The sequence below is a fragment of the Sturnira hondurensis genome, unplaced genomic scaffold, assembly GCF_014824575.4.
Source record: "Sturnira hondurensis isolate 20B ecotype Veracruz unplaced genomic scaffold, ASM1482457v3 Scaffold0002039, whole genome shotgun sequence".
In the NCBI taxonomy this organism is placed as follows: domain Eukaryota; kingdom Metazoa; phylum Chordata; class Mammalia; order Chiroptera; family Phyllostomidae; genus Sturnira; species Sturnira hondurensis.
Window position 1 is genome coordinate 443,446 of NW_028074670.1, and position 7,747 is coordinate 451,192.

Sequence of the window (7,747 nt, forward strand, 5' to 3'; positions counted from 1 at the left end):
CTGGTGTTTGGGGACTTAGCAGATTGTTTCCAGGTGCACACCGGTATAGAGAGTGTAGGGTACTGGATCCTTTGGACGTCTGTGTGAGCTGGAAATGGGGAGAGCAGGCAGGTTTTTGTAGCACTCACCCACATGAACACAGATGTGCAATAATCTTTGGGGCCTAAATCAATGACAGGAATGTTGGAGGGTTTTCCAGCTGCTTCAGTGACAGAGCTAAGGATCCAGATGTTAGGAAGTCTGGGTCTTGAGGGACTTGCTAGCAAACCTGAGTCAATAGCATATATGTGAAGGAAGTGGGGCTCTAAACAGAAAGTGATACCTCATCCCTCACGCCTTTTCAATAAATATCTATTTTATGTGTTTATTTCCGATGGGGATGGTCAGCTCAGAACTCTTCCATGCCCTTCCAAGCTCTCCTTGCACAGATGGTCCTGCCTCGCTGCCCGGTCGGTCTTTCTGCGTGTGTCCGTGTGCGTGTGGCCAGTTGCTGGGGAGGAGGTGTTGTTCATTGGAGATGTCCTCTCCAGTCTTGGCTCTGTCATTGGCTGCTCAGGGTCAGATGAGTGGTAACGTCTCTGTGCCTTAGTTTCTTGTCTCATGGAAGAGATCGTTGCCTGACCCAGGACTACCTCACAGGCTGTAGCGAGGAAAGTGAGGTTAGGGAGACTCAAGAACCTGCAGTACCGAGGTTCCCAAAGCTGGCTGTGCACTGGAACCACCAGGAAGCTTCTACATGTTGGCGACCACATTGTGCCCCGACCCCATGACGATTGAATCAGAACCTCAGGCAGCAGTGTGCTTTGCAGTGCCGTGAGAAGGAAGGACAAACACATTATTATTATTACCTTGGAAGAATCGAGGCCTAGGGCTTTAAAAAATTCCTTTTGGAAGAATAGGCATTTCTTTAAGAGTGACCAGGTGTTGCCATGTGTATTCATGCTACAAACCAGTGCCATCTAAGCAGGTTCTCCCTTTGCTTCTTGTCAAACATGCTGTCTACTTAAACAGTTTGTGAAGCCTGGGCAACAAGTGTAAACAGGAATTTATAAACCTGATAAATATGCATTAATGTTATTTATTATTGAGAGAAAAGACGCTTTCCTCACACTTAACTCCTGTGCTACTTACAAACTGAGTTTCAACCAGAACATTCAAGTGCCTCTGTCTTTCCGGTGTGGTGGAGCAGGTGCCCGCACGCTCACGGCCGACGCGGTGTTTCCCTAGCACCTTGGATGTTCGTCACAGACCTGGAGTCTGTGGCAGTGCGGGAAAGGCGTGGGGTCCACGGAACACACGGGGCAGCGAAGCTACAAAGTGTGTTTACCAGTTGAGGTCGTGTGAGTGGGGTAGGTCGGCCCTGCGGTGCATGTGGCGGGGACTCTGCTAGAGGAGACAAGGCCCCAGCGTGGTCCCCGCAGCAAGTGGGTGCTGTGACGGGAATCCAGCGATACACTGGTCTCTGATCCGGGACACAAACTCTGTACCTAAGAGGAAATGACTTCTCAAAGGAGATGATTTTATGAATGTTTTAAATGCCTGGAGCATTAAAGTAAAGTAATAGTATTTCAAATGCTTTTGTCCCCTTTGGCTCTATCATCTTATTCTTGCTGTTGGCTGTCCTAGGACATCACTGGTTGGTTGAACCCATGATTCTGTTACCCAGAGGTAGGCAAACTGTCTACAGAGGGCCAGATGGTAAATATTCTAGGCTCTGCAAGTAATAAAGGGGCTTTGGTGCATTTTCTTTTTTCCCCCCAACTCTTAGGAAATATAGAAAATATTCTTAGCTCAAAAGCCATACAGAAATAAGCCAGATGTGGCCACCGCTGGCTGAACCCAGCACGTCATCCAATACATAAGCCAACAGATGTTCCCCATAACTGAGAGTATGTAGGTTTTTAAAACCTCCCACATATTGCTTGAGAATACAAAAGGCCACTCACATGGAATTCAGGGAGCCCTGAGTTCCCTCAGCTTTCACCTCTGTCTGACCAGGAGGATCTTCACAAGCAAGAAGCGAAGACTACGGCAGAGCTGTAACCTGTTTCCTGAGCATGAAGGCGTGCCACACACACAGGCGCACACACACTCACACACAATCCCTTGGCAAAGACTAGGAGATTTACCGGTTCCAGGCACTTAGGGAAATCTCTATTAAATCAAATAACCACTAAGTTAGCTGAGCAAAGACTTCAGTGGCCACACACAACAAAGAATACAGGTTTTACAGGATTAGTTAGAGCTAAGACAATGGATCCTGGAGAGGTGGGGGTATCAGGTTTCCAAAGTTGCCCCCTTATATTGTTAATATTTTCTAGTTTTCAACACAAATTATGGCATATGCAAGGAAGAAAATATGGCCCATGACGAGAAAATCAGTCAATAAAAATGGCACCTGAGGAAGCCCAGGCATTGGAGTTATCACACAAACACCTTCACTCAGCTATGTAAAATGTGTTTAAAGAACTAAACGAGACTGAGAATGATGTGTCGTCAAAGATAGAATATCATTAACAAGTGATAGAAGTTGTGTTTTAAATAGAAGAAGTAGGAATTTTGGCACTGAAAAGTACAGTAACAAATGAAAAATTCAGTGGAGGAGTTCAAGAGCAGGTTTGAGCTGGCAAAAGACGGAATCGGTGAATCTGAAGTCAATTGAGATTATCCAGTCTGGAAAAGAAAGAGGAGGAGGGGGAAGAGGGGGAGGAGGAGGAGGAGGAGAAAAATGAACAACGCCAGAAGAAGAAGGGGAAGAAGAAAGAAGGAAGGAGAAGCATAAAAATGAACAGTGCTCCAGAGCCCAGGGACATGTGTGCATACCAACATACATATAACAGGGGTCCTAGAAAAGAAAGGGGAAGAAAACATTGGAAGAGATAGTGGCCAAAACCCCATTTTGATTAAAAAACATTAAAAATACATGCGAGAAATTCAACAAACTCTAAATAGGATATGCTCAAAGAGATCCACAACAATACACATTAATCACTAAGAAATAACTTTAAATATATAGTAGTAGAAAAGGCATGGGGACTAAAATGTTACACTAGAAAATATCAAACAAAAGTGAAGGCAGTAATGAAATAGGGAGATAAAGGCAAATAGAAAACAAGTAGCAAAATGGCAGACATAAATCATTCCCTATCAGTAGTTTTGTTAAATGTAAATGGATTAAACACTCAATCAAAACTTCAGTCAGGCACAGATGGCAACCTGGCCAGTGTGGCTCCACTGGAGCATTGTCACATACACCAAAAGGTCACGGGCTTGATTTTGGGTTTGGGCACATACCTAGGTTGTGTGTTCAATCTGGGTTGGAGCACTTATGGAAGGCAACTGATCAATGTTTCTCACATCAAAGTCTCTCACTCTCCTTCCCTTCATCTCTCTCTAAATAGCAATGGAAGAATGTCCTTGGGTGATGGGAAAAAGGCACAGATGGTGAAATGGATTAAAAAAGAAAACCAAAACTACCATGATCCATTCTATGCAGTCTACTAAAGACGTATGTGGGTGAAAGTAAAAGGATGGATAAAGATGTGCTGTGCAAATACTAACTCAGAAGGGGCCATACCAATATTAGACAAAATGGGCTTTATGAAACAAAGTTGTTACTACAGGCAAGAGACATTTTTAGTTTTATTTTTCCTTTTTATTGAACTTGTTAGGGTGACACTAGTTAACAAAATTATATCAGTTTCAGGTGCACAGTTTACAACACAACTGTGCACTGTGTATTGTGTGTTCACCATCCCAAGTCTTTGTGATTCACCATTTCTCCCCGCCCCCATACTTTCCTCCACTTCCCTCCACCCTCCTCCCCACGGCAATCACCCCACGTTGGCCTATGTCTATGAATTTTTTCTCTTTTTCTTTTCTGCTCAGTACCTCCACTACCACCCCACCCAGCCCAACCCCCCAACAGCTGTCAACCTGCTCTCTAGGAGTCTGTCAGTATTTTGCTTGTTAGCTCATTATGTTCTTTAGATTCCACATATGAGTGAAATCATATGATACTTGTCTCTCTTTGACTGGCTTATTTCATTTAGCATAATGCTCTCCAGGTCCATCCATGCAGTTGCAATGGGTAAAATTTCCTTCTTTTATGGCACAAAGGACATTTTTTAATAATAAAAGGATCAATCCTTCAGGAAGAGATGACAGTTATAAACATATGCACCTTAGCAACAGAACCATAAGATACATGAAGCAAAAACTGGCACAATTGAAGAGAGCGGCAATTCAACAATGTTAGTTGAAACTTTCAATTTCCCATTTTCAATAATGAATAGAATAGCTAGTCAGAAAACCAGGGAAATAGAAAACATTATAAACCAACTAGATATGACCAATATCTATAGAACTCTCCACCTAACAGCTAAATACACACTTTTCTCAAGTGCACATGGAACATTCTCTGGAATAAATCATATGCTAGACTACAAACACAATTCTCACTAAGTTAAAAATGATTGAAATCATACTATATCTGTTCTCTGACCACAATTGAATAAATTAGAAATCATTGAGAAATTTGGGGAAATCACAAACATGTGGAAAATTAAAAGTACAGTTTTAAATAATCAATGGACCAAAGAAATAAATCTCAAGAAAAATTAGAAAGTACTTTGAGATAAATGAAAATAAAAACATACCAAAATTTATGGAATGCAGCTAAAGCTGTGCCTAAAGGGAATTTTATATCTTTAAATGGCTACTCTTAAAAAAAGATCTCATGAGACTTCCAGTCAAGATGGTAGGTAGATATACTGTGCCTCCTTGCACAACCAAAAGAGGCATAACAACAAATTTAAGAACAAAAACAGCCAGAACTGACAGAAGATTGAACTGTATGGAAGTCCAATAACCAAGGAATTAAAGAAGTAACATTCATCCAGACCAGTAGGAGGGGTAGAGACCGGCAGCTGGATTGGAGAGGACTTGAGGGAAGGCGGTGGCTAGAGGACCAGGGTGGGTGAAGTAGCAGCTGGCAGACTGGGTGGTCCCACATTTGTGTGCTGACAAACTGGGAGGAGCAACTGGGGAGCAAGACAGACTGCACAACCTAGGTTTCTGTGGAAGGGGAATAAAGCCTCAAAACCTCTGACTGACAAAACCTGTGGATGTTGCTGCAGCAGGATAAACTCCAAGCCTCATGGGAGAGGTCACTGGAGAAGCCACAGGGTCCTAGAATGTACACAAACCCATCCACCCAAGAATCAACACCAAAAGGGCCCAATTTGCTTGTCGGTAGCAAGGGAAGTGACTGAAAGCCTGACAAGAACTGAGCAAGTAGCACTGTTCCCTCTCAGACCTCTCACCCATATCCAGCCACAATGCAATGATATGGGTTGCCCTACCCAGATGAATACCTAAAGCTCCACCCCTTACTATGTAACAGGTGCACCAAGACCAAAAAATAAAGGCCCAAATGAAAGAACAGATCAAAGCTCCACAAAAAATACAATGAAGCAATGAAGAGATAGCCAACCTATTATATGCAGAGTTCAAAACACTGGTGATCAGGATGCTCACAGAATTGGCTGAGTATGGTCACAAAATAGAAGAAAAAGTGAAGGTTATGAAAAGTGAAATAAAGGAAAATGCACAGGGCCCAACAGTGAAGGGAAGGAAACCAGGACTCAAATCCACTATTTGGAGCAGAAGGAAGAAAGAAACATTGAACCAGAACAGAATGAAGAAATGAGAATTCAAAAACATGAGGAGAGACTTAGCATAAGCCTCCAGGACAACTTGAAACATTCCAACATATGAATCGAAGGGGTGTCAGAAGGAGAAGAACAACAGCAAGAAATTGAAAACTTAATTGAAAAGATAATGAAGGAGAACTTCCCCAATCTGGCAAAGGAGACAAAATTCCAGGAAACTGAGGAAGCTCAGAGAGTCCCAAAGAAGTTGGACCTAAGGAAGCACACGCCAAGGCACATCATACTTACATTACCCAAGATTAAAGATAAGGAGAGAATCTTAAAAGCAACAAGAGAAAAGGAGACAGTTACCTACAAAGGAGTTCCCATCAGACTGTCAGCTGATTTCTCCAAAGAAACCTTACAGGCAAGAAGGAGCTGGAAAGGAGTATCTGGAGTCATGAAAGGCAAGGACCTCCATCCAAGATTACTTTATGCAGCAAAGCTATCATTTAGAATGGAATGGCAGATAAAATGCTTCTGAGATAAGGTCAAGTTAAAGGAGTTCATCAACACCAAACCCTTATTATATGAAATGTTAAAGGGACTTATCTAAGAAAAAGAAAATGATCAAAATTTGAACAGTAAAATGACAACAAAGTCACAATTATCAACAACTGAACCTAAAAAAAAAAAGACTAAGCAAACAACTAGAACAGGAACAGAATCACAGAAATGGAGATCAAACAGAGGATTATCAGCAGGGAGGGGAAGAGGATGGAATAGGGAAAAGGTAAGGGGAATAGGAAGAATAAATTAGGCACAAAATAGACAGGGGGAGATTAAAAATAGTATGGGAAATGTAGAAGCCAAATAACTTATATGTATGACCCATGGACATGAACTAAGGGGGCAGATTGCTGGTGGTGGGGGGTTCATGGTGGAGGGGAATAAGGGGGGATGGGACAACTGTAATAGCATAATCAATAAAATATATATTTTTAAAAATCTCAAATTGCCCTGGCTCAGTTACTTGGAACATCATCCTGTGTCCCAAAAGGTTGCAGATTCGATCCCTGGTCAGGGTACATACCTAGCTTGAGGATTCAATCCCTGATTGGGGCACATACAGGGGGCAAGTGACGTATATTTCTCTCTCCCATTAATGTTTCTCTCTCCCTCCCTCCCTCTTGCCCTCCCTCCTTCTCATTAAGAAACATTGGGCCCTGGCGGGTGTAGCTCAGTGGATTGAGCGCGGGCCTGCAAACCAGACTATTGTGGTTCGATTCCCAGTCAGGGCACATGCCTGGGTTGCAGGCCAGTTCCCAGCAGGGAACTCAGAGAGGCAACCATACATTGACATTTCTCTCCTTCTATCCTTCCCTTCCCCTCTAAGAATAAATATATAAAAGCTTAAAAAAAAAGAAACATTGCTTCACATAAGGATTTTAAAAAAACCTCAAATCAATAATCATTACATTTTTGTTTCCACCTTAAGAAACTAGAAAAAGAAGAGGGTAAATCCACCAAAAGTAGAAAAAAATATTACAATGGAAATTAAGTAAATAGAGAATAGAAAAACAATAGAGCAAATCAATGAGACCAAAAGTTGATGCTTTGAAAAGATCCTCAGAATAGATAAAACTTTAGCTAGACTGACCACAATTTATCTCTCTCTCTCTCTCTCTTTCTTTAGGAAATATTTCTTTAGAAATCAAATTACTAAAATTAGAAAAGAAAGAGGGGCATTACTACAACACAAATAAAGAGCATTGTAGAGAAACCCTATGAACAACTGCATGCCAAAGAATTTGGTAATCTACACGAAATGGGACATTTTATAGAAAGACAGACCTAATGACACTGACTCAAGAAGACAGAAAATCTAAATAGACCTAACAAGTAGAGAGAATGAATAATCAAAAATCTTCCAAAATGGAATAGCCCCAGATAGATTTACTGGTGAACTCTACCAGGTGTTCAAAAAGAAATTAACACCAATCCTTCACAAACTTTTACAAAATGTGGAAGTGGAGAGAACACTTCCCAAGTCATTGTATATTAATAGTCTTGATATCAAAACCAGACGGAGATAC